Source organism: Lasioglossum baleicum, chromosome 8 (assembly GCF_051020765.1).
Source record: "Lasioglossum baleicum chromosome 8, iyLasBale1, whole genome shotgun sequence".
Classification (NCBI taxonomy): domain Eukaryota; kingdom Metazoa; phylum Arthropoda; class Insecta; order Hymenoptera; family Halictidae; genus Lasioglossum; species Lasioglossum baleicum.
In genome coordinates this window covers 9280032-9307514 of record NC_134936.1, presented here as the reverse complement: position 1 = coordinate 9307514, position 27483 = coordinate 9280032, and the positions used below count along the sequence as shown (strand labels likewise).

At 35.9% G+C, this 27483-nt stretch overlaps 1 protein-coding gene and 1 long non-coding RNA gene across 5 annotated transcripts in view; both read right to left on the bottom strand.

The window, feature by feature from the left end:
- Positions 1–27483, bottom strand: part of Pgant9 (polypeptide N-acetylgalactosaminyltransferase 9) — a 498492-nt gene that overhangs the window by 126525 nt on the left and 344484 nt on the right. The gene's annotated exons all lie outside the window — the stretch shown is intronic.
- The window catches only part of LOC143211082 (uncharacterized), a 40334-nt gene extending 12851 nt beyond the window's left edge, over positions 1–27483 (bottom strand). Inside the window, exon 1 of the long non-coding RNA XR_013009386.1 lies at positions 1–27483. This exon is cut by the window's left edge and continues 7856 nt beyond it. This is a non-coding gene — a long non-coding RNA (uncharacterized LOC143211082).

Here is a 27483-nt window from a genome sequence, read left to right as displayed (position 1 = left end):
ACCGCAGATTTTCCGCGTCTCTTTCTTTCCCATACGCTGTCCTTCCTTGCGTTCGAAACTTTCATCGTCGATTAAACCACTAAATACAGTTGAAATTATATCGTGTTTGGTCCTATTTTAATCAGAAAAATGCCACAAATATATTGGTGAAAGTTTCATTAAAAAATATTAAATACTGGTGTTACATTGTGAGGACGCACGGACCTTTGAACTGTGCCGACGACTGCGACTCTCCGCGTCGCATTAGTAGTGGTTCACACCGATATACCCGAACCGAGATCAGATTACGAAAGTGGTGGGGATATTTTTCTTGCGTTTATCGTGTACAGCCTTTTTGCGTTTATAGAGGATTTACTGTACTAACAATAAACCTACCACTGCCGGTCAAATGACCGGTTTTATATTTTTCATGTTACAATTATTGAAATTATCAAGTTGCTTATATGTAAATTGATTCGATAAATTTCTTTATCCAAGCACATATTGTGATAAAAATTGCACAAAATCTAAATATATAGAGCCTTGTCATTTTTGTAAGCAAAAACATTTTAATCGCTTTTAGTGCTCGGTAGGTTTAGTGTTAAATAAAAAAAGAAGCTCCACTCAACTTTTAAATTAATAAATTCGGTAATTACTGGAAAGAAATCTTTACCACTGCATTTTCATGGTGCATTGTTCACAATTAAGAGATACTACTGCATACCTTTAGTTTTAATGTACTCCATTTTCTAACAAAATCTGCAACAGTCTAAATAAAATTTTTTATCATTCTGATTTTATACTGCAAACTACTGTCTATTCGCGCACCAAAATGCTATTTAATACTTGTCCGTCGCTTTGTCGCGCGACGTTTGAAATCTCTTCCGCCGTTCCAAAAAGAAAAGAAAACTTTTGGCCATCGTAAAAACGGATGAAAAAGGACTTCTTTAGAGGATCAGCCACTCGTTGAAACAGCAGCGGACCGGTATTTTTGCCGAGGCGATCCTGAATATCGTCGCTGGGTCGCAGTTTATAACTTTTGAATGAGTCGCGTAGACGCGAATTAAACGCGGCCCCCTGTGTTTTCCTCGCGCGCCGATCTTAACAAGATTCAGAGCACAACAAAATTCGCTCCCATTGAGTGGAGCAACTTCGCTCGCGAGGCTGCTGCTCTTTGACATCCGGCCATGAATAAACTTCATCGTTTTATAACGTTCCCCGTGTCCCCGTGCGCTGAATGCCCGAAGAACGGCGCACTCCGTTGATATATTTAGTGAAACGGAATAAATTGTATTTCGTAATTCAAGCCGCGGCGGGCGAACCGGAACCGGAGACAAAGGCGTCGCGTAATAACCGGCAACAATTCCTGAAGTAACCGTGCGTTCCGGGTGATCGAGGATCGTGGAATCTGGGGTGGCAGATCGCGACAACCGTATGAAATGCAAATTTCACGAGCGTAGGGGTTGCAACAGAAACTTTCGAATAATTCCGTTCGCGCGATAAGGCGCCTCCGGGATACGCAGCGTGGCACAATTGTGACGTAGGTCGACGAGGGAGCTTATGGATTTTGTGGTGATGAATATTGTGGATCAGGATCACAATACACCACATACATTATATTAGGTTGTCCTAAAAGTATCTTCCACTACGTGCACATTGTGGGCCTTAGCTATACCTGGTGAAATTCTTTTCGTGAGATTTTTTTCACAGACCCCCGTCCTAAAATTGTGCCATTGGGTAAGAAAATAATTCCTGCACATGATGAAGTTGTTTCGATAAGCGGAAGACATGCTACATTGACGTCGAAGTTGCGAAAAACATGAAATTTTGTAGGAATGGGAATACATATTTGAAGGAAAGACTTTTAATTATGACTTCGTGAAACGTTCTTCTTGTTCAGCAATTTTGAATTTCATTGCGAATGAAATTCACACAGTGGTTGGATATTTCTTAATTAAAATTTGCAGCTGATTAAAATTGGTGCATAAATTACAAAATCCTTTACTCTATGAAATCGTAATATGAGTTAATCACATACATTACATACGTTACATCATCACATTGATCACATGCGTCACATCATTACTAGACTGCGCATCTTTATGCAAAATAAAAATTGTCCTCATCAATTGCAACACACCATATAAAACTTTCTTTCTATTTTCAACAATTTTAATAAATCGATAATAGCATATGGCCGTTCTTAAATTGTCTTAATGATCTTAATGTTTTCAATTACATCCACCGATTTTTGTCATAAATGTATAAAATCCGCAGTCTAATCGTTACATTCATATGTATACACTACTGTGCAAAAGAAAGAAACACCCAGCATAATTATAAAAGATATAATTACAAACAATATCTTTATGTAGAAATTATATTGTACAATGAAAAATTGATTACATTTAAAGTATTAGATAACACATATGCATATTCTCAGAACTATTCAATTAAACAGCGGAATCCTTTTTCAAAACTCACTGTGTTCTTATTTGATTTTTTACGCTTGTCTATTAAATGTGGCCGGGTGCTTCTCTCTTTTGCACAGTAGTGTACATTCATATACATTATGCATCACATACATCATATACACTATACATCACGTAAATTATATACATTAGACATCACATAAATTATACATATACAGTAGACATCACATAAATTATATACATTATACATCGCATTCATCACGTACATCTGATACATCACATAATCACATACATCATATCATCACATATATACATCATATCATCACATACATCACATGCATCACATCATCACATACATTGCAGACAACATTAAAGACAACATTAAAGACAACATTGCAGACAACATTAAAGACAACATTAAAGACAACATTAAAGACAACATTACAGACAACATTAAAGACAACATTAAAGACAACATTGCAGACAACATTGCAGACAACATTGCAGACAACATTAAAGACAATATTAAAGACAACATTGAAGACAACATTGCAGACAACATTGCAGACAACATTAAAGACAACATTACAGACAACATTAAAGACAACATTAAAGACAACATTGCATACAACATTGCATACATCGCATGCGTCACATACGTCACATACTTCTGATACGTCACATACATCACACAGGTGTTAAGATAGGACTTTGATCATCAGCTGAGTCATTGTGTCCGTAATATTGTGCTAAACACGATTAGAATCTTAATTTCGCTAACTTGCACAAGTTAAAGGATGCGATAAATACATAAACTTCCTCCGTTCACATACAACAAGCAAGTTACCCAAGTCTCATTTCTCTAGTTTAATTATCTCCACTCTTCTCGCGTTTGAGCATTACCGAAATACACGGAGATACTTATCGCGCGTGAATTCTTTGCACCGTTGTTGTTCTCCCGTTTCTAATTAGCTAAACACTCGGTGCAGTAACTGGTTATCAGGCATTCGTTGCACAGCTGCCATCCTGGATCGGAAAACGTTTCTCGAGACGGCTAATTAATTCCTAGCTCGTGATCTTTCCGTATAAGCTGGGGATTCGTCGTCGCGCGAGAAAATGCCAGAAACGTGCTCGATCATGCTTGCACACTGTACAAAACTTCAATGAAATGTACAGAATGTACCGGGTAATTGTGGGAACATGTTTCAACAAAAAATTACGAAAAATTTCATGAACACTTTACCTAACAGCACACATGGCAGTGAATTATTTCAGAATTTCTGGTTGCGAAATCGATTTCTAAAAAAATCCGGAAGCATAAAATTGCCGATTTTGTATTGAAGTTTTCGGAGTACTACCACGGTTATATTATTATATTATTAGTAATGTATATTTTTTCCAGATGTTTCGGATCGTGCGAACATGTTTAAAAAATTTTGAAATCTCCAAACATTCGAAGCAAATCCATATTTGGTGTTGAAGTATCAGAGATACTGGTTTTATAAGAGTCCAGTACTGAAATATTGTTGATGCCATTGTTCTTGATTTATTATTAGTAGAGTGCGGATTTTTATGCAAAATAAAAATTTTTTACATCAATTGCAAAAAACAGGGGCCATCTAGAAAATTTTTTCTTATTCCAAGTATCTTATACGATTGAAACTAGTACACTGATGTCCTTAATCTCTTTAATATAGTCACTGCTTTAAATTGTACGTACCTATTTTATGCATTTCGGACAAAAATGGGTGGATGTACAATAATTTAAAACAGTAAACACACATTAAGACGATTTAAGGAGATCCATATGTTATTTTCAATTTATCGTGTACAGCCTTTTTGCGTTTATAGAGGATTTACTGTAATGTGCAAACTTAAAAATGCAATATAAAATGTGAGTTAATTAGCTTGCCCGTTTTATTTGTGTTTTCGTTAACGAGCGGAACGATGTCACGCGAATGGGACCTTGAAATTCAGATTCGAGCATTTACGGGCTCCCGTACAGACATATTTCCCGTCGAATGCGGAAATTGCGTCGATGCTGACGGGTTCCGGCGGGAGTGTTTTAGCTGTGCAGAAAATCGCGTACGTCGCGTTAAATTGCCCTTGTTGAATTTCTGGAGACATTTGGGAATGGGTGACTGTAGAGAGAAAAGCATAGCGTGGAGGGGGGGAGGGGTTTGTGGAGAGGGGTTTGGTGCAAAGACGTTCTTCCCGATTGAGTTTTACGAGGCGTTCACGTCACGTGCAAGTAAAACGATAGTACCCATGGTTACGCTTCGAGAAACTGCAAATGCCTCGTAAAAGCCAACAGGGGAGGAAGATTTCGGGAGGAAAATGCGAGCGAGTTTTGCATCCGCTATAAGTTTCCTCGTTGCGCCCGCTTTTTTCGCTGTCCTCGTAAAAAACTCTAGCCATTTTAATAAATTTGAAGAACTCCATGGTGTACCGGCGATCTGGTTCGAACGAGGTGTTCTAGTGTTTTTAATTAGAACACTGGGGGGGGGGGGCAACGGCGATTTTTTATTGGAACTTTTAACTATTTTTGATTGGATTTTATATTTATTTCAGCTATCCTCGTAAAAACTCTATTTTAAGAGAGAAGCTGCGTACAGTATCTGCGAACTGGTTTAAATCAGTTTTTATCTCAATGCTAGACGCAACAATGAATTTTTGTTATTTTACTTTTTATTTTACGTATCATATTTCCTTTTTCTGTTATTCTTTTTCAATAGTAAATAGACTGTTGCAGGAAAAATAATATTCTGAATTTCCAAGTCGGCGGTACATTCACGATATTACAAAATGACTTGACAAGTCAAAATTGGATTCAGTTTGATTGAATAAAATTCTGAATTTTTACACCATTGGTATATACCTTTACTTAATAAATAAAAATTGAATTCTACACGTTTTTATAAACTGTCATTTGGAGATTAATATTTTGAAGCTGGTCGTACAGATTGCAATATTCTTAGACCACTTTTTTTTACCTTATTACTGACCTAGATTCATAAATCGAGTGTACTTCTTCGATTTTTCAATTTTAACTGATTTAATAAATTACAATAAATGACTAAATTATGAAAGCTTGTCTCCAAGAATGTTCATGCCAGAAATGAAAAATTATTCAGAATGTTCAGATTTTGTGAGTAATAAAATATTATGTACAAAAACAAGGTATAAAATACTTTCTACTTGTATTTGGAGCATGCTATACCTGCATGAAATTCGCAGTAGTTGGACTTTTCCTAATTAAAATTCACAGCTGATTAAAATTGGTGAAAGCATGAATGAGAAAATCCTTTCCTCTGTTTGAAGGAAGAACAGAAAAAGTCCTTGACAAACCAAAAATGTGTTTGACCAGTCTCTTAAAACAGTACCGATACATGGACACGCTCTGTAATTTTTAATTAGGCGTTAGATTCCGAGTGTATCTAAAAAATCAAGTAGGGTAAGTAAGTAAAGAAAATAAGAAATCATACCAAAAATTGTATAACTGTACCTAAAAGGAAAACAGTAAACGAACACTTTTAATTTTAACGGCAAATAGAATTTGATTTAACGTTAATTAGTGACTTACACATTTAACCAAACTCGCTAATTTCCTCTCTGCCGCGAGATTTACGGTCGATCGGCAAAGTAAGAATCTATTCCCAGCGGAAATCGATATTTCCATCGGAAGCATCGAACGCGATCCAGCTTTTCCACCCTTAATTAATACCCGCCCCTTGAAAATGGATGGGGGGCCGTTCGGATAAAATACTAATTAGCGAGATTCCTAAACGGCGAACAATGGATCGCGCAATTAAGTAATTGCCGTGGAATAGGGAGGAGTCGTTCGCCGAATAAACGGTCGAATTCCTTTTAATAGCTTATTACGATTGACAGGCAATAAGAAGAGACAGCGAAGACGCTGATGGGGGAACGTTATCGAGGAAAAGGAAACAATGGGACGGAGAGAAACGATAAAAGGCGAAATGAACAAGGAGAAAAAGAAAAAAAAAAGAAAATGTCGAAGAAACGGCAGTTGGAAATTGAAGTTCTAGACATTTTCAATTAGGATTATTAATTTTTTAAATATTACATCCAGAATATGTCAAAAGACACGACAAATTGATTTTTTAAAATGGTATTTTTACGACGGAAAATACTTTGCATGAACTGTTCTGTGTTTTTCTCTTTAAATACAGCACTTCTATTTACCAAAAGAATGGCAGATGCTTCAAGTACAGTAGAACCTCGCTAGTAGCGCGGAACGGGACCGAAAACGCGAGCAGAAATCGAGGTTGTGCAACGAAAGAGGTAATTAATTATAGTGGCTCGTAGTGTCGATCTTTGTTTCTACGTAACCACAATCCCCATCATGGAACCTTGAATACCTTGTGTTAGGAGTCGCGGATATACAATAAACAAGGATTCCATAGTGTCGTCAGATTAATACTTGGCTCCCCTATACCCTTCCCCTTCTACGACGATATCCTCCATTTTTTACAGCGAGTCTGCGTCGCACAGTGGTCTGAGAGCGGCAAAACCCCCATATTTTCAAGTTAATTAAAAAACCAAATTTTTTATATTTTTGAATAGTAGGAGAGTAAATCAAAACGTTTCAAGGATGAATCAGTTCAAAATCCAAATTCACTTTGTTGTACAACGTCTGTTTGAAGAAACCGTATGCGCCTGTAAAAATAGTAATGTAAATAATGTTTTCTTTTCTGGCTTCCTTTTCAAGTACGAAGACCCGGAATAATTCGCGAAAAATGTTTATTTTTAATTTTTTCGAGTAGTTTTACAGATAATGCTATTAAACGGGGAAAAGGGCAACGTTAGTGAAGTTTGAAAGACGATATCTCTCTTGCGCCAAACTGCGCCAACTTGCCAATGGAAAAATAACGTTTGTAGAGATATCTAAGTAAACAATAAATGCAAGATTCAACTGCGGTAACCTGCGGCTTTGGGTTTTATCTCATGAAATGTCGATGAGAAACGCGTCAAAGAACGCTCCGCTTTCAGGAAAATTTGACGTCCGTCGTGCGTTATATTTATGTTGAATTATATTCCATTTTAAATCTATTTTTTTAAATATTTAATTTAAGTGTAAAATGTATTATTTATTATCAATTTATTATTTATTTCTTTATTTATTTAATATTTTTCGTGCCCTAACAGTAAATAAACGTTACCTATATACATAGTAAATTTCCATCAAATCTTGTACATAAGCGCGTATACTTTTTATTTCATTTTCCTTTATTTTGTTATAATATTACATGAAATTATTATTTTTTAAATTAAGTAGTCATTTCTTATAGAAAGGAATTATTTTTTATTATCTTCGATTTAAATTGAATTATATTTTATTCCAAATTTATTTTTTATATTCAATTTAAGTGTAAAATTTATTATTTATTTTTTAATTTATTTATTATATTTTTCGTGCCCTAACAGTAAATAAACGTTACCTGTATGCGTAGTAAATTTCCATTAAATCTTGTACATAAGCGTATACTTTTTATTTCATTTTCTTTTATTTTATTATAAATTACATGACATTATTATTGTTTAAATTAAGTTAAGAAATAATTATTTTTTATTATCTTTAATTTTTAAATTGAATTATATTTCATTTTAAATTTATTTTCTATTCAATTTAAGTGTAAAATTTATTATTTATTATTAATTTATTACTTGTGTTTTAATGTATTTATTATTTTGCGTGACCATGAACGGTTACAAACATTTTTGTCGAGATTGTCCGCGAAATAGAGCTTTCCTAGGGTTTTCGCCGTTTTCTGCCGCTCTCAGACCACGGTGCGTCGTGACTAACCCAGTAATGGCCGAGAGTGAATAACTTTTTCCCCTCAATTCGAGTTAATTCCCCTGATCTGGGATCCCGTGCAGTAAACGAGGCTGTAAATTGGCTATTAACTGTAATTAATTGAAATTAACTTTGAATAAACTATTCTGCATTTTTCTATTCGAATAAAGCGTTTTTATCTATGAAAAATTCGATAGGAACTTATTCAGGTAACAGATCCATCATCTGTCGGCTCGTACCATCAGATCGGCAACAGCCTGTACAGGAAGGAGTTCCGAACAAACCGGAGAATGTTTTATTTCGTGTTACGTGCTCCGTCCGACGGTAAACTAACTTCGACCGCGGGTCATGCTACGAGGTATCATTAAAAATTGCCTGGAAAAAGTTAGACCGGCTCCGGTTCTTTTCGGGCTGATCGACTTTGCGAGAGATAGGACGGCAGCGACGGGGGGCCATTAAGAAATGAAACAGGGCCGCGTGTCCAGCTTCTTGCGACCTCGACGGGAAGACTTCCACGGAGCAGAAAGAAACGCTCGTAAAAAGCTACAGTCTATGACCAAGAAAGGAAATTATTTAAAGGACGCAACATCGTGCTCGTTCGAAAGTACCTCCTTCAAACTGTCTTGAAGGACGCCGGGAAAGATGAATACGAGCGCGCGAGTGGTTCAAGCGACTGCATGAAATCTAAAATAGTGCTTTTGTTGAATTACTAATGACGTGGAACGGCCGGATAATGTTTGCGAAGAACGTCTCTTGCGTTTTATTCAGAACAAAGATGGTATTGTCGTTACTCATTCGTAAAATGTTGAAATGAAAACATTTGGAGACAATTCAAAACGTTGCGACTGGATAGTGTATGTCACCTCTTGCCACATGATCAGTATTGAGGCCTCATGATCAATTCTGAGGCATCATGATCAATTCTGAGGCATCGTGATCAATTCTGAGGCATCGTGATCAATTCTGAGGCCTCATCATCAATTTTGAGGCATCATGATCAATTCTGAGGCATCGTGATCAATTCTGAGGCATCGTGATCAATTCTGAGGCATCGTGATCAATTCTAAGGCCTCATGATCAATTCTGAGGCATCCTGATCAATTCTAAGGCCTCATGATCAATTATGAGGCCTCATGCAAAAACATACTATGTGGACGAAACCGAACTTGAACTAAATTTTCCAAATATCCAGAAATTGTCAATACCCAAAATTGCATTAATAACTCATTAAACATGGCCGCGGAGAATACTTTCACGGAGGAAAAAGTAACTTCGAATGACCTGGTGAATCATCTCGTTCAATAAAGTACATTTTTGAAACTATAATATCGAGTCAGAACAAAGTCTATTAAACATGGATATCATTCATTTCCGTTGAATCAAGATAGAATTCGATTTTAACGTTGTCAATACTTAACCTTACTTCTACACCCTTATTTTATCGACGTCGTCTGCAACTGGGTCGTTTATCTTTGCGACTAATCCTTTACGATTCTACATTATACAAACGTCTAAAAAAATTCTGGAATACGTAGTTACGCGTTAATAACTCCTTCACAAGGCTGCGGAGAACACTTTCGCACAGGAACAAAGTTACATTAAATATCCTGAGGAATCACCTGTCTCAAGTACATTTCTGGGAAACCCTGTATAGTCTCTAGTTAGGTACTTCCCTTGTCAGAAAGTGAACGAGCAGTAGTTCGACGGGTCCCGGGTCTCAGCGTTTATTTATTTGCTAGCCCCGGAACGAGAGAACAACACGGTTCTCTTTAATACCGGCCCGTAGCACGACTCGCGGCCCTGATACAGGTGTACCGTCGTCTTTTGTATCGCTCTGCAGCTCGCGCTGTCTGCCGCCGTTGGATTTACGGTGATCGATTACCAGTGCACCGAAGGAAAATTGCTATCCCCAACGACGGCTTTGCACACAGAATGAAAATTACGAGTCCCTTGCTCCCCGCCCACTGGGCCCTCCCCACCCTCCGCCCGACCCCTCTCGCCACAACCCCATTAGCTGATTGATATGATCGAAAATAATGGCTAGATCGAGAGATTGCGAAGAACTAGATCGCGGTCGTGCATTTACACGACGTTTCGCGTGAAATCCGGCTGATGTAAAATGCCGCTTGTTCTGCTGAACGAGGAGTCCGCGAAGCTACATGGCATCATTCGATTTACAGGACGATTCAACGAGGCTTCTTGTGGAAAAGTCAATTTTTCTGATTCTCTATTTTTTGCGAATGTAACACTTGCAGTGTTCCTTATACACTACTGTGCGAAAAAGAAAGAAGCACCCGGTATAATTATAAGATATAATGACAAGAACAATATCTTTATATAGAAATTATATTGTACAATAATTTATTGCATTTAATGTATTAGATAATCGGCAATAACGCATATTCTCAGAACTATTCAATTAAACAGCGGTATCCTTTTACAAAACTTATCGTGTTCCTATTTGATTTTTTACGCTTTTCTATTAAATATGACCGGGTGCTTCTTTCTTTTGCACAGTAGTGTATACCATAATATGCTCGTGAGATTTCAAACTATTTTCCCATAATAGCATGTGAATTGTTAAACATTAATTAAAAATTTTGGAACGTGTAAGGATCTGTAATTATTAGGTCACCTTATAAGTATCAGATGATTGCATAAGTTCGTGTCCGATTTTAAAATAAAATTCAATGGTTAAATTTTAAAGAATATTAATTTTTATTAACTTTATTAATAAGTTATATAGTTACCATTCTTCTTCAAAAAGAATGGTCTGGGTTAGGTTCTTTTTAGAAAAGAATGGTGACCATATAATTTATTAATAAGGCTGTGTTCTTTAAAATTTAACCATTGAATTTTATTTTTAAATCGGACACGAACTTATGCAATCATCTGATAATATGATTTTTATATATTTTCAGAAGGCAAAGTAGCATCACAAAAATATACAGGGTGTCCCCAAAAAAATTCCATTGAAAAAATAGTTATTCCTAAGGGATATCGATATTATTCTTGCATTTAGGGATGCACGTTTCTGCTTTTTAAATCTACCATATAATTATAGCAAAGTAGTTATTCAAAAATTGTCATTTAACTTGCTTACAATAAACGTGAATTCCAAATGTAGAATGATAATAGTAGGAAAAATGAATCAATAATGCTGGATACGAAAGGCTCTGTTTACTAACCATAAACAGTATAATGTGTTTGGGACACGAATTACTGTGACATAAACCAAATGTGTATATTTGCACGTTGTTACAATTAAACATACATTTCCGCGAGGAAAATGTGCGTCAATGTTAAATAATTATATATTTAATTGTATATCTTTAGACCACCATTTTCTCTGGAATCAAAGCTCTGTAAATAGTTGAGGTAATTTATTAATAATGTTAAAAGAGAAGTTGTGCAACCAGGACAAATATTATCAAGGAATTTAGTAACCGCGTCATGTTATTTCATTCATTGTGTAAGCGATAGAATTATTTAACGCCGCTCGCCCGGAATTTTTAACTAAAATTATTCAAAACAAGGATTTAATAAATATCTTTGTATCGCGTACACAACGGGTACCTATGCTTTAAAATATTCATAGGGTTGCGTAAGAAATTTATCCCGCCAGTGTTGTAATAATTCTCACTGCTCACAACGCGTGAATATACATATGTATGTTACAACCATAAGGGTCATTGCAACATTTTATGTGCTCGATTTTTTAACGCACAAATATATGGTACCACACACCATAACAAAAATAATCTCTGTAAACGTATGCTGTAGAAAACGAACATAACTTATAAAGAAATTAATTATTCATTTAGGAACGTAGATAAGTAATCATGAAAACAGGCACAAGTGTTGGCCACAAGTAAGCGAAATAAAAATGATAGATATAATAAAATTCAACCCTTCAGGAATGAGAATTTTTGAAATATTTAATTAACTTTTCTAGTTTGATAAAAAACGAATATCACGCACACGCTAATAGCGTGGCAGCTGAAGTGTTGAATAACCTAAAAAATGTAACCAAATTTTCTCACACGAGCTATTCGCCGCCACCGAGGAATAGAAGAAACCGCACGAAAGCAATCTTTGAGAACGCAAGAACCAGATTTTTAATCTAAATAACGCCGCGAGAAGGTGCGTGATATGAAAAAAAATCATCTCTGCCTCGCACAGGAACGTTCATTAAATTTTTTTCTAAAATTTCAGCTCGCGCAGAATACCGAAAAAGTCGGTGTTCCAATTACTCGAAACACTTTCGCCGCGTTGAACAACGACGTGAATAAAATGTCGGGGCATCCTCGGCGGCCATAAAAAAGCGCTTCAGAAATCATGCACCGGACTCTCATGCTCGCGTATCTCTCTCTCCCCCGCGAACTCGGGGAATTTTTCCAAAAGAATTCTTCCCGTTCGCGTTTCTTTCATTCTTCCCTGTATCTTAGCTCGACGTTCGCGTCATTCATTCGTTTCCGGTTGGATAATGACCGAGGCTTCCTCCTTTTTTCCGTACCCCCGCGTCGCCTCTTTCATCCACTTTTCCCATTTTCCGCGGACTTTTATTATATTTTCATACGGGGAGAAAGAGAGAGAGAGAGAGTAAGAGAGAGAGAGAAAAAGAGCAAAAGGAGAGCTGGCCGCGACTCCGAGGAATTTCCGAGCGAAACGGAAGAAAGTAACGCGGCGGACGTTCCCGTGTCTCTTTAACGAAATGGGTTATTTGTTTCGTAAAAATGGGGCCGCGCATTGTCAGAGAAATTGCAGAAGTTTCCGAGCGGAACGCACCCTTTCGCGAATCTGAAACGTCGTTTCTGTCGTTTCCGCCGACGCTGTCCCTTGACAATATACAGTAATAAACAAAATTATATGGCACTTTTAGAATTGTAGCTAGGAAGGGCTATTATAAATTCGGTGCCGAATTTCAACCCTGAAGAGTCGCACAAAATTAACCCTTTGCGGTATACATAGAATTATTTTTACAGTAAACTATGACAGATCAGAAAAGTGTTTAAAATGATGATATGTATACAAGAGTTGTGCAGAATTACAATTGAATTATCCCAGGAATTATAATTATACAGTAATTGAATTACATTGTAATTCGGTCATATTGTAATTTATAATTCAGATCTTCATTCAATTATATTACATATGTAATTCGTAATTGCAATTGGAGTACAATTATACAATACTTTCTAATTAAATTACTATGTAATTCGTAATTGCAATTGGAGTACAATTATACAATACTTTCTAATTAAATTACTATGTAATTCGTAATTGCAATTGGAGAACAATTATAAAATACTTTGTAATTAAATTACAATGTAATTTAATTACAATTGGAGTACAATTATAAAATACCGTTACGTATTATGAACGAGGACGAGGAATAGAAACTACGGCGCATAGACAGCAAATAAATACAGAAAAAAAAAACATAAAACTATATCGCACTTTTTCAAAGTTCTGTATTTTAATTATATTGTTCAATTGTGTAATTGAATTAGCACAACTCTGATGTATACATATGTATTTCATGTGGAAGTAAATGTACGGTAAATGTACAAAGATTTCTTTGAAAGAACCGTACACACTTATTGCCACAGACAATTTACACAGTTGTTTGAAAAACAATTTTTTCGTCGCGTTATACGGGAGCCTGTCTTTTACACTGTGCTGTACTTCTTCATAAATTCAAAAAATGGGGCATTAGTATTTATATGTATTGTAATATAAAAGTGTAAAATAATATAAACTTTGCGTGACTTTTATTTTAATTCACAAAAATTCAAAATTTGTAAAAATTCTCAAAATAAAGGCAAAAATGATCATTTAATTTAATGATTATTATCATCTGTCAAAAAGATAGATCACTGAAATGAGGGTCTGTTCTCTTAAATAAAGGACGCATGGTCACCCCATTATGGTGGATGTTTTAAAAAGAATCTATCAAAATGTTAATAGTTCTAAGCACTTTTAAATGATTGCTGGTTGATAAACATGTAGTAGTAGGTACATGTTTATTCAATAATTGTGTACGAAAAAGAGTGTGTACCTGTATAATTTCAATTATTGTAAAATAATTCTATCAATCTCTAGATCTGCCCACTATTTCTATCATTCTACAATAAGTGTCGAGAAGCTTCCCCTTTGCCGACCCACGCCATTTTCCTCCTCTCCGCGATTCACACACTCTCCCGCGCGAATCTTAATCAACTTCCCGTATATTTCCGTTCTCCGGTTAATTATTTCAATTCCCGGGGCAAATGGTATACGGCCGGAATAACAGAGAGTTCGTTACACTGTTAATCAAAGTAATGTATAAACAAATATTTAACCGCGCCGCTGAAATGGCTTCTCAATTTCGTTCCTCTACTTTCTGGATCCCTCTCCCTCGTGTTTTAAGGTTAGTTTTTCGTCTCTTTTGTTTTGATTCGGAATTTTGTTGATTTATTCCGATCTACGAGTTCTCTCTGTCGGCAGTGAATTTGAATTAAATCTTTTTATTTTTTAGAGAGAAGGGGAACTTTGTTGATTTATTCTGACGATTGAATACTGTTTATATTATATTTGGCAACTACGGCAAGACAAATGTTCGTGGTCATAATTCATTTAGGGCTTCCTTTCGATTTAAGACGTTGACATTGTTCTACAGTGTTCTTGTTGCGAAAAAAACATCGTCCTCTTATATCGAAAGAAAATTATAATATGTTAAATAAGTAATGTGAGAATTACTATTGTGAATTTTATAAAAAGCTGCGTCCACACTGACAAAACAATGAGGAACATTTAGTTGATGTTGCGTCATCGCGAAGAAGTCGTCACACTTCTGCCGAAAAAAAGAACACATCCGGAGGAGGCAAAATGTCGATGTTGCTTCAGTTGTGGACGCAGCTTAAAGCAACAGGATCAGCTTATTAAACTTGTGAAAAGAAGAATGGAACTTGAATTTTGAAGTGGACCCCATTTTACCACGTTTTTATTAGCTCGCTTTCTTGTTTGTCCGTCTGTTCGGTAAAAATTCTGCAATTGATTTTAAACTAACTTCCCGATGAGCTAGAGACTTGAAATTTTAAACATAGCTCAGAACTGGATGACAATACAATATTTAAAAAAAAATTTTTTTCAATTTTCTTTCATAGATTGTTCAACGACCATCCAGTGAAAGGGAATTTATGTTTCTATTTACCCTACAGAATCGACGCGTGACTCCATTGTAGCAGATAATTTCGGAATTATCGTGTACGGGACCGTATCGCCGCAGCTTGCATTGCAAATGGATAATTAAAATTGTTCTTCCGCTCGCATTATCACGAATTTCACGGTGTTCCGCCGCTTTACGTCGGACAATGACCGACTCGACATCCACCCTCTTGTACTATCTCGTCCTATCCTCCAACAGAAGACGTTCATCCCCCGCCTTTTTCCAATTTCCGCGAGCAGGCGGCGTGCGTTCCGCTCGCGAGTACGTACGTCGTTGGGAATACATAAGGTTATTTGCATGGGACAGTCCTTGGCAACGTAATTTCGCGACTGTGCAATCCCATTGTCTATCGTGCCGCCTTAATTGGACGTTTCACAGCGCAAATCCACGGGACAGCTATAGATAATCCTAATTAGACGGTGCTCGGTTAATTCGGCCTGGTTACACCGGCGAAATGTCACTTCTTAAGTAATGCCCCCTTCATTGCTGTTTATGGGGACTTTTCAAACTTGTTTAATTAGTAATGCGTTGCTCATTGATTGCCACTATGAACACCGACCATTGAATCCTTCCTCTATACTTAGATCCTGTACAGACATTATTCCTTAACCTCTTGTCAAACATGGGAGGACACAGAGTAAACTTAACATTCACATAGTTATAAAACTTTTCTAATTCCGACGATTTTTTAATGACATTTTTACTAACGTATTCGCGAGAATTTTCTGATTAAAATGATACCAAACACGACACAGTTCAAACGATATTTATCCGAGTAATTCACGAAACAGTAGAACCTCGATTATCCGAACTAATCAGTGGAACATTCGAGGTTCTATTGACTCGTTAATTGAATCAGTAAATATGATCCGAATCATATCGTGTTTGGTGTCGTTTTAATCGGAGAAATATCGCGAATTCGTTGGCGCGAAAGTTCCATAGAAAAATAATTAAAAACAAAAACAACATCGTCCCTAATCAGTATTTATATGCAATTTTGTAAATTCACTATTTGCAGAATATTTCTATATGCAAATGCATAAATATCTGCAAACTAATAATGAAAGTAAGGTAATTAATGTTACAGCTGAAAGTGAAAATTGAGATATGTGAAACAGAAAATTAAATTAGCTGTATAACAAAAATAAGTTGTAGAATTATTTAGTATGTAAATTAAACATTGTAGCTGAATGAGATTTAACGGAAGCAGAAGGGACACGGCACTGCAATTTCTCGGGGGACATTTTCCGGCAGAAGAAGCGATCGAAAATTTTCCCACAGTGAAAGCAGATTTCCCCGCACTCGGCGTGGAATGATCTCATCTTTTACTGGAAACGAAACCTGTTTGCAGTTTATTTATGCACTATCCCCGGTTTTTCACCTGTCCGGAACAGGGAACCGTGCGAGAATAGAATCGTAGGAGTCTTGCAAACTTAATTACGCTCGCCAATTCAATTACCCCGAAGTCTTTGTGCAATGTTCCGGATTCAGGGTTTGGATAAATAAATCACTGCCAGCTAGAGCTTGTTACCAACGATCCCGGTGTTTATAAATAATAAGTGAGCCCACCGGCGATAGCGCAAATTTCCAGTTTTATTTCACTAATTTATCGGAGCCGGAATTAAAAATGTTATTTATCGGCTCGGCGATAAATCGATTTTTACTAACGGCCGCATAAAATTAACTTCGCGGAAATGCTTCACGAAATATTTATCCCGCCGTAGACCAATAATAAATATGCAGAGCATTCGACGGAGAGCACTTTCGGCATTTCAATTGCTTCATATTGTTTGCGAGTGCACGATCGATGTAATTAAGGAACAAAAATTTAATTAACGAGAATACCTACGGGAAAAGTAGCTGAATGAGAGATGGAAGTGTTATTTATATGGAATCTGCAAATGTTGTTCCTGAAAATCCACATAATATATGTATTTTTCTTCAATACTTAATTATTTTTTTTACTCGAATCGATCTGTATGTGCCCTTTCTCGCTTTTTTGTCTATGTATGTTCACCGATTACTCCGAGATGGATGGACGAAATCAGGATGAAACCTTCTGCATTTTGTAGGGTAATTCTCGAGAAATTATTAATATTTGAAGAACTATAATTTTGTTAAAAGAATAGGACAATAATATATTGGGACTCATTTTAAAGCTCGTCGCCTTCACTTCCGTAATACATCATTCACTACAGCTTAAAAAATTTTGCATGATACAGCAGGTGAAACACAAACCAATACTGTGTGCATAAGATCGCAGGATTTCTCGGTTCTCGGCATGCACTCCGGATCAGACTCGTTCAGTATCCAGCATTTATGTACGCGGTGCGCCTAAGAAGTTTTCACTTCAAAAATAGAAGACAGCTTTTTCCTACACTGAGAAAAAAAAGTAGTTACATCAATAACACGCGTGTTATTGTAATTTTTTTACATCGATGAATATCAATGTATTCTTTTCAATAGTATGAAATTTAGAAGCAAATCGTGATGTATTTGAATTGTCTATGATGAAATGATTGAAAATATTATTCGATTCAATACCGTACATTATTATCTCTATACATATAAAAATGCAGTCCTGACTCATTCACTCACTCACTGATCAACGCCCAGGCTAAACCTTTGGACCTAGAAAGCTGAAATTTTGCACAGATGTTTCCTTTATGTGATCTATACAAGGAATAAGAAAGGATATTTCTAAATTCAACACCCAAGGGGGTGAAAAGGGGTTGCAACGTTTGTATGAAGAATATTTTGTCGGATTTACTTCATACTTGGTCTTAATGCTCTTTGATGTAATTAATCAAACACCTGTTTCAGCATTTCAAAAAAATCAACCCCCTAAGGGGTGAAAAGGAGTTGCAACGTTTGTATGAGGAATATTTTGTTCGTGATCGGATTTACTTCATACTTGGTCTTAATGCTCTTTGATATAATTAATCAAACACCTGTTTCGGAATTTCAAAAAATTCAACCCCCGAGGGGGTGAAAAGGGGTTGCAACGTTTCTATGAGGAATATTTTGTTCGTGGTCAGATTTGCTTGAAACTTGGTCTTAATGATCTTTGATATAATTAATCAAACACCTGTGTTCCGGCATTTTGAAAAATTGATCCAAGGGGATGAAAAAGGGTTTTGAAATCTAAGATGGCGGCATGACATAAAATTAAAACTCTGTAGGGGTGAATGGGGGGTTAAAAGGTTTTATGGAGAAACAATATCAATTTCCGAGGGCATTAAACGGTTTTCTGTGCGAGCGAAGCCGCGGGGAAAAGCTAGTTCGTAATATTTCTCTTTTTCCTTCAATCAGATATGTTGTTAAAAAAATTTGAGAAATGTATTGATCTATACTGGAATTGGTTTCAGGCCATATCTTATTTTTTTGAAAACATTGATGTCAAGCTATTCGCTTATATGATTGGCGGAAATGAGTTTTCCTATTGAAATTCAATAGTGTTAAATATTAAAATAAGTTCATATGATATTGGCACTATTCAATAGTACATCTTATTGAATCAACATATATTTTTTTTGTTTCGACAGGATTTTTTTTCTCAGTGTAAGAACATTCGTAGAGTCTAATCAGCAGTCGACAGTCCAACAGATCCCGACGCAATTGACACGACTAGTTCACCATCTGGCGCCACGCTCATTCCACTTGTGTCTCGCGAGGATTTCCGCCTGGGCGCGAACCATCGATTCCGAGGTGTCTTCGAATCCCAGAATCGAGGTGTTCCCTTCAAGAAAAACGAGAAGGGGGTTGCGCGGGAGGTGTTCCCAAGATCGCAGTAAATCCAATTACACCGAGGCTTCTGAGTGATGCGCGCAGCCCGGGAGGACTCGGCGAAAGAGAAACAGGGAAAAATAAAGAACCACGGGTTTCCCTTCGACTCCTTCACCGTCCGCACACGTTGAAATTAGAATTCGAAAGGATTTGCGGGAGAGAACGTCGCGAGGTTTAGATTTTCCACGGGAATCTGTCAAGATACATACTTCGACCTCGGTCGTGCCAGAGACAATGTGTCAAAAGTTCGAAGTACCCTGGAAGTTCTATCGAAGATGATTGGAACTTCACGATGTCGGAGTGACGTGCGCGTAGATGGAAAGACGAGCTCTGGCGGAACCGAGTTCACGTCACATAATTTAAGTTGCCGTAGACGGTTAATGACATTGTTTCAAGTAATTATCTCGCCGGGGATCAGACGCTTTCGCAGTTTTTGAGATTAGGTTAAAAATTCAGATGCATGCTGTTGCGGGACTATTATTAGATCGCGGCTTTATGCAACATGAAACTTTGGTCATTGAATGCGAGCAACAAATATGTGGGGGTCATCATTAATCACTGAGAATGTGGATCTTCACGCATTTATGAAAAATTGGCGGGGTGAAATTTAAAACGGTGAAAGATTAGAAAAATTTGAGAACATTGTAATGTTGTTTTTAATGTAACAAAGTCGTTAGAGGACAAAATCAATTTTTGTTGTCGAAGAAAAACAGAATTTCTTCGACATCGTCATTACGTCTGATGTTTGTGAATTATTCGTTTATTTTCAATTTTTGTAGGTAAATTTTAAGAAAGTGGAATTAAATGAAGTCTTGTTTTCAGTGGAGTGACCTTTGCAGATCTGGAATAAATAAAAATCGTACCAAATTCTATCGAATTTTACATTCAAACAATTTTTGAAAATTTTCAGACAATATAATTGCATAAAGATCCGCAGTCTGTACAGCTGTTAGCGATGTAATATTACCAACTGATTTATGAAAATACAGTATACATAGAAGAACATCGTGAAAATAATTTAATCCGGTGTTATACTGTGTTCACATGATCAGCTTGAAAATTTGTTTATCGTTTCGCGAGTGATCAAACATTATCAATTATAATATAAATGTTCTGCATTGAATCTGGGAAGCAGGAGTAAAATAAAAATTGCTTTCACCCATTAACAATTTCGTTGCGTTAAAAACAACATTACAATATTTCTAAATTTCTTCGTATCCTTTACTGATTTACATTTTACCCAGATAATTTCTTCATAAATGCATAAAAATCCGTAGTATATAATTATTACAAACCTACTCATGATATCTCAAGTATAAAAAATCAAACGAAAAATACCTTTTAAAACAAAATGCCGAATTTTGAAGGAACTATGTTCAAAGTAGCAGCAGCTGCTTGAAGCTTCCTAAGTGAAGCCACTGATCACTGATTTTTACGAGTATTATCAAAACTAACGATGACAAGAATTCCATCGCGAGGCTTCGACGGTTCCCAGAAACTTTTCTTCGAAAGTGACTCGACAATCTCGGTAGTTAACTGTTCGTCACTTGTGACACTTGCTAAAAGAGCGGAGACGTAGCTGCGCTGTACACAAGACCTTACTTAGCAACCTAGACCCAAGATCCAGGACGTCGATCATCGTTAAGGCGATAAGACCCTTTCACTTAACTTAATCCTCGCGGGTAACGGGGATTAAGGTGAACCAGTTCGTTAAGGGTGAATACTGGTTACCCCCGCGGAAGAAGACTTTCGGGGTGGACAGTATGCACCCCGTGTACTCCGAAGTTATCCAAAAAGAGAAAACTTTGTCCAAAAGCATTAACGCCTAGCTTAAGCCCCCATCTGCTTCATGATTTCTCTTGCAACCACCCTCATCAGTGCCACTTTATCGTTCATATTAGCACGGGAAGAAAAGGGATTTCTCCTCTTTACCTTCTTCTTTAATCCTCCCCCGCCCGAAGGACGTACGGCGTACCTCCTGATGCAATATGACGAATTTTCGTCTTTTCATGACTCTACGATACATATTCTGAATAACAACAGTATTGTTAGTATATATTTAATATCTTCTTGCTCAATCATTTTTTTATTTTTATATACAAATCTTTATTTTATTTATAAAACTAAAGATATGAAAGCAATCGTGTCTCGCATAGGCTCATTCAAAATTGTGTTCAAAATCAATTGTGTTCAAAATCAATTGTGTTCAAAATCAATTGTGTTCAAAATCAATTGCGTTCAAAATCAAGTGTGTTCAAAATCAATTGTGTTCAAAATCAATTGTGTTCAAAATCAATTGTGTTCAAAATAAATTGTGTTCGAAATCAATTGTGTTCGAAATCAATTGTGTTCGAAATCAATTGTGTTCGAAATCAATTGCGTTCAAAATCAAGTGTGTTCAAAATCAATTGTGTTAAAATCAATTGTGTTAAAATCAATTGCGTTCAAAATCAATTGTGTTCAAAATCAATTGTGTTCGAAATCAATTGTGTTCGAAATCAATTGTGTTCAAAATCAATTGTGTTCAAAATCAATTATATTCCAAATCAATTATATTCAAAATCAATTATATCCAAAATCAATTATATTCAAAATCAATTATATTCAAAATCAATTATATTCAAAAAATCAATGATATTCAAAATCAATTATATTCAAAAGGAAATTGTGTGTGCCTGGACACATGGAGGGAAAAGAATGGGCTTTTATTTATGTATACTTGTATCTATATGGCACTTCATTCTGATTTTAAATGAAGTCAAATGAAGTCAAATGAAAACTTGAAAAATAATAATAAACTTAAATAAGAAAATTTTGAGGACACCTTTACAGAAGATTTTATCATACGAATTATGATCAATGATGTATACTTTATGATGTGTATTTGTTCCGTTTCCAATCCAGTTTAGTCCAGAAATTATTTAAATCTGTATTGTATAATTTGTAAAATTAACAAGTAACTAAGAGTATTTAACCCTCATGCGTTCCTCAGGGTGAAAATTCATTAATTTACTATTCTTACATGCTGTAAAATAATTCATCCCTTTCTGTTTGTGTTGCGAGATGTACTTCTTTAAAGAGCAACGCTATAAATGAAACATAATTTGTTATTTTAAAGTGTAAAATAAAATTAAGTTGAAATATTATTCTAGACTTTTTCATATGCAACTTTTTTTGAGGAACGTACGACGATTAAATATAAATTTAAACACAATAGAAATAGATACGCGAGGATTTTATGTACCTAGAACTGAACCGAGAAACCCCATAAATTTACAATGCAGAAAAATCATCAATTATAAAAAGCAAGATTCAAAGGAATGTCCATTAAAATTTCTTTTACAAAGAACGAGCCAAGAACAGAAAATCTCATTTAACTTCGCCAACAGTAAATTCGTCCCTGAAACTGCGAATTTGCATGAACTTCCACGGTCTAATTAGAACAGCGAATCTACGTAACTAGTGAAACAAATACCGAGCAACGATCTCGTTAATTAACAATTTCCCTCACGTGACCATGTAACTAAACGATCAGAAATCGTCGACGCGTTTTACAACGTTAATTTAGAGTGTCCGGGGTTCGCGCGTGGTCCGAAACGAAAAAGAAACGAGAAACAAGCAAGAGAGAACCGTTTCAGATAACAAGGGAAAGTCCGTTATCACGTTGCAGGAATCTTTCCCTTAAAGCAAAAGTAACAAACCGGCAATTCGCAGAAACTAACTCGCGCAATAGCGACGCGGAGAACTGGTATTCCGGGCAGAAGCTACTTCGGCAAAGTAATCCGGGCAGATGTAAAAAGGGACTCTGCCCGGCCGCTAGATCGACTTCGCGCACGGTCATAAACTGCAAAGTGGAAACGGCCTGTGGAGAGGGCCGGCAAATGAGGCTCGCGACTACGGGCTCCCCGAGTTTTCCTGGTTAACTGCGTCCAAGGACGAAGAGAGCCCAGAGACCATAAGCTCCGGCAACGAAACGGTACGCGGGTAGACAGAGACACGAGCAACTGCTGCCATCCTCGTGAAAAAGACTATCTTTCTTTCAAGAGAACATCAACCTGCGCATTGTTCTATTGTCGAAAAATAGTGTTAAGGGGTATAGCCACAGTAACAGGCTCAAAATCATGCATTAAACAATTTATTTTCAGTAAAAAAGATAATAACATATCTTAAGCTACTTGAACCAATTTTTTTTAGTTAGTTAAGGGTTAAGAACGAATAATAATCTTCTCATAACAATTGACTCATGAGAATGATGTCCGAAAAAGAAAATGGTACTGCATTACCATTCTGGCCGTTTTTAACAAGTCGTCTCGTACACTGAGAAAAAAAAGTAGTTATCTAATACAATGTATTCTTTTCAATAGTATGAAATTTAGAAGCAAATCGTGATGGATTTGAATTGTCTATCATGAAATGATTGAAAATATTATTCGATTCAATACCGTACATTATTATTCGTAATATTTCTCTTTTTCCTTCAATCAGATATGTTGTTAAAAAAATTTGAGAAATGTATTGATTTATACTGGAATTGGTTTCAGGCCATATGTTATTTTTTTGAAAACATTGATGTCAAGCTATTCGCTTATACGATTGGCGGAAATGAGTTTTGCTATTGAAATTCAATAGTATTAAATATTAAAATAAGTTCATATGATATTGGCACTATTCAATAGTACATCTTATGGAATCAACATATATTTTTTTTGTTTCGACAGGATTTTGTTCTCAGTGTACAATAATAATAACATATTTTACGAACAAGATATAGAAATATGACCACCATTTTCGAGCAGCAATGGTCGGCGAGCCTCTGGCAAAATTCGAGACTCTCCGCCATTAATCGTCGTTTCATTTAATATGAATTAAATGCGGTAGCCTTTGAAATTCATTCTCGTTTGCGAACATCATTAACCCTCGCTCCAATTAGCCCGCGAAAATGACTGTAGGTGCTAGCTAAATGCGTATTTGGGACAGTCGGTGATTTTTATCGGCGAGTCCGACGGTTTTTCCGCGAAACAGGAGTTTTATCACGATCAGAGGACGAACTCGACCACTTTCCAGGCTCACTTCAACGTCCACGGTCGAAACGAGGGCGCATTACACTACGAGAACGAAAATTAGCCAGCAGTTAGGCGATCGTAAAGGCCGGTGGGAACGATGCGATGGACTTGTACGCGTTTCCGGAAACAAGGCTGATGCTGCAATTTTTGACTCTGACAAATTGCCGCGCGAGCGTTCCGTTTGGAAACACGCGAGGAATGTTTGGTTCATGCCGTTTTCTTTCTTTATTGTAGAACATAAGCCGAGGCTATAATCAATTTTTAACCGCGACGATGACTCGATTCAGTTTATTTCAGAATTAATAATTAATTGGTAAATTAGAGAAGAAATTATCAACCTTGTGGTCTCGATCTATTTTAACCCAGAATATGAAAATCGTCATTTAATTGCTAAGATTCTAATGATTACATGACATGGACAGCTGGTGCATCAGGAATCACTGAAGTCTGATTGAAACGAAAAATATGATTGAAAGAATTGGTAAATAAAGCAACGAATAGTCCTGAACATCATTAATTATTTTTACAATTTTTTGTATGGTCAAATCTTGATTAACAAATAGAGTGTTAGAGTATAACAAATAGAATATTTTCTCCATACCATTATGTGTTATACTAAAACGATTCAATATTACCAAAAATATAATACAGTCTTTGATTAATTAATTAATTGATTTCAGTCTTCCATTAAAGAGGCTAATTGGTGGATACACGATCAATTATTATTAATACTAGACTGCAGATATTTATGCTAGTAAATAATGTCCACTAAATTAACCATGTTAATAAAGTCGACTGCACATTAAATATCTTCCTTTGTTCAACAAAGCAAATTAATTTGTTGTGTAATAACAGTTACAATAAATTTCTATCTATTTCTTCCAACAAACACGAATTAACACGAAGAGCTACAGTTATTCTTCCCACGCTGTTGCAATAAACACCAACATTATTTCGTATGAATTATAAACCGAAATATGTTATCGCCTTTGCGATAACGACATTCAAACGAATCCCGGAAACAATATTAACAGAGAGGGAACAGTTAATCGAGCGAAGCTTATACAGAGAATTATGTGTGATACCTATAGTGATCCCATTAATATTCGAACGTTCTTTAAAGGAGGTTGACATTAAAATTGGTTCAAACGACTTGAGATATTTTGAGAAGCTAAAATGTTATTAGAATGTTGTCAGTAAAGTTATTAAATAACGTTCAAAGAAAATCTTTTAAGAATTGCACAGATACTTTTACAGCTGTTTTAGCTGAGCATGATTAAAAAAATTTTGAAAAGACGTGTCACTATTAGATTGTGTATTTTGCAGAAATATTGGAGAAAATATCTCATGGCAAATTTTGAAAAATTGATGTTAAAATAGGTTTCGATAAGGAACTTTTTCGTATTACTTTTGTATCTGTATAAGATATACGTATTAATTTCCTAATAAAAAGATAATGCCACATCTAATAAAAATTTTTGAATCTCTCATGAATCGTTCAGAAGTAACGTCTTTCGGAAAAATAGCTGCTTCATTATTCTAGTGGGTTGGCAAGAAAGTAATTTCGGTATTTTAAGCAATGAACTTCAATGAATAGAATATTTTCCATTTTGTTCGATGATCTTTTGCCATCTTTTTGGTAGCTTCATAACTCCACGCTCATAAAACTTCAAAATTTTCCCAAAATTGGGTTTTATTTCTTCTTATAATACCGAAATAACTTTCTTGCCATCCCAATAGTTTACGATATTTGGCCCAAATTTTCAGCAAATATTACTTAAATATGTAAAGTATAGGCACTTACAAATTTTTCTGAATCTTGTGTTCCTCCGTCGGATCCACAAGACACTGTTATTTACACGAATACGTCTAATAAGTATGAAACACGAAACACCACACTTCTACACTCTACACGATCACTAAACGCTACACAACACACTAACCGAAATTATGACAGCGAACGAGAAGATGTTACTCCGACCACGATCAAAATAGTACTGCGATTGTCAACTCGGTTTTTTAGGGAATGGTTAAGGGTGGGGATTCAGGTGGGGGAAAATGTAGCTGTTGTTAATTGGTCGCGGTTGTCGACGACAAAGAAATTCCCTTTCTTATTGTCTTCGGTCGTCAATGGCGTGATTTATAACTATTTGTTTATTGTTAATTGTTTATTTGTGTATTGTCAGAGCCCAATGGTTGTAAAATAATCAGTTATAACGTCCTTTTCAGGTGTACATTGTACATATATAAGATTTTCTTTCATATTATTTTACAACTTCAAATTTATGTGTGATCTGAATTAAAATTAAATTCCGTTTGTCTCGAGGCACTCACACGATTACGTTCAGTCTCATCGACACGGTCACAAGGAACAGTAGGCTTTTGTCTACAGTGTAACTACACAATCTGGCAAAAACTTCAACAGCTTATATTTTAATAAGTATTTGTTTGCGACATGTGAACCGTTTATTTTGAAAGTGGTGCAAGTCCATTCTTTGTTGTTTTGAAAAATATAAATTAATTATGTCAAGTCTGGCAATGTTTCTACTAATTTATCAATATGTAATTTGATTATATAAATTTGTTTCAGGCGGATTTAACTAAAATAATATATATTTACGGGCTGTAAATGGACTTACACCGTTTTCATAATTAGTCAATTGTAAAAATCATTTAATTTCAATTATGAAAAATTAAATATCACTTAAAATATATTTTGTATTAATCCAATTTTGTTTATAAATAATAACTAGAAATAAAACAGGAGTAGTATTTTTTATTTTGAACGTATATTATATTCTATATAAGATATTGCTATTATTTATTTATGCTCTTTATGTGGCAGTATTTTGAAATATTCATGATGCACAGGAGGTATATAAGTTAATAACAACTCCATATCCTTATATTTTTCGTATGCAATAGATCTGGCATCGTTATACAAAGGGGCCAGGGCGATTCTTTCAAATTTTGGCGATCTTCCCCGACATGTAGGTGATAAATCTAGCATGTTAAATTCTGTGTCCTCCATCGATGTTTTATACAGGGTGTCCCAAAATTCGTGAAAATCCCGAAAGGGGGTGGTTCCTGAGACCATTTCAAGCGACATTTTCCTTTGCAAAAATGTTATCCGCGGCTTTGTTTAGGAGTTATTAACGAAAAACACGGATCAATCAGAGCGCGACCTAGACGCGA